Consider the following 1,654-nt stretch of genomic DNA (forward strand, 5'->3'; position numbering starts at 1 on the left):
TACAAGCAGAACACTCTGCTCTACAGGTGAAAACACGCGCGCAGCACACGTAGAACACCTATATGGTACAAGCAGAACACCCTGCTCTACAGGTGAAAACACGTGCGCAGCACACGTAGAACACCTATATGGTACAAGCAGAACACCCTGCTCTACAGGTGAAAACACGTGCGCAGCACACGTAAAACACCTGTACTGTACACGTAAAACACCCATGTGGTACACGTAAAACATCTGTATGTACAAGTAGAACACTTATATGGTATAAGCAGAACACCTATATGGTACACGTAAAACACCCACGTGGTATAAGTAAAACACCATTATGGTACATGTAAAACACCTATGTGGTACACGTAAAACACCATTATGGTACATGTAAAACACCTATATGGTACACGTAGAACCCCTATATGGTACACGTAAAACACCGTTATGGTACACGTAAAACACCGTTATGGTACACGTAAAGCACTGTTATGGTACACGCAAAACACCGTTATGGTACACGTAAAACACTGTTATGGTACACGTAAAACACTGTTATGGTACACGTAAAACACCATTATGGTACACGTAAAACACTGTTATGGTATGAGTAGAACACCTATGTGGTTAAGGTGAAATCTCTGGTGTGTACTGTGGTACTGTGATCTATACAATACAGATAATACCTATACAGTAGATCGGAAACAAATACAGTACGTGTGAAACACCTTTATGGTACATGTGAAATGCCTATATGGTACAGCATAAACACATACATTACAGGTAAAACACCTGAACAATACAGGCAGAACACATATCGAATACAGGTAAAACACATATGGTACACAAAAAACATGTGTATGGTACAGGCGGAACACCTATACGGTACACGTAAAACACCGATACACTACATCTTAAACACATACATTACATGTAAAACACATATACATTACAGATGAGATTATGCAGGTAGACATTGTTGATAGATGTAAGATTCGGAACATCGGTAATTTTGGATTCGAATTTGAACCCCTCCCTTAATTCTTCCTCCTCCCTTCCCCTCCTCTCCCCTGTCCTATCCTTCCCTCTCTTGTTCCCTTCCGTCGCATTCTACACCCTCCCCATCACCCAGCCTCACTGCTTCATCATGGTTGCTATGGTTACCGCCGGTTCATCGTGGTTGCTATGGTTACCGCCGGTTCATCGTGGTTGCTATGGTTACCGCCATCTCATCACGGTTGCTATGGTTACCACCGTCTCATCACGGTTGCTATGGTTACCGCCGCCTCATCACGGTTGCTATGGTTACCGCCATCTCATCACGGTTGCTATGGTTACCGCCATCTCATCATGGTTGCTATGGATACCGCCGTCTCATCGTCGTTGTCACGGTTACAGAGTCTGTCAGGACGGCAATCAGGAGGTGGTGGAGTTGTTGATTGACGCGGGGGCGGACGGGCGATGCCATCCCGTCACGGGCTACTCGCCGCTCTACATAGCCTGCTATACCGGTCACAAGCACATAGTCAGCACCCTACTGAAGGTAAGATACCCTAAAGGGGGGCTTATGTAGGGCTTGCGAGCCGACTCGACTGGAAGCAACTGGATTTCGAGCAACTGGAAGCGATCAGCAGCGACTAGTTGCGTCCAGTTGCCCACTGTTCTA

At 45.6% G+C, this 1,654-nt stretch overlaps 1 protein-coding gene across 1 annotated transcript in view; it reads left to right on the top strand.

Moving 5' to 3' along the window:
- The window catches only part of LOC106819876 (espin-like), a 6,358-nt gene that overhangs the window by 2,758 nt on the left and 1,946 nt on the right, over positions 1-1,654 (top strand). The gene's annotated exons all lie outside the window — the stretch shown is intronic.

Source organism: Priapulus caudatus, unplaced genomic scaffold, assembly GCF_000485595.1.
Source record: "Priapulus caudatus unplaced genomic scaffold, Priapulus_caudatus-5.0.1 Scaffold4889, whole genome shotgun sequence".
NCBI lineage: Eukaryota > Metazoa > Priapulida > Priapulimorpha > Priapulimorphida > Priapulidae > Priapulus > Priapulus caudatus.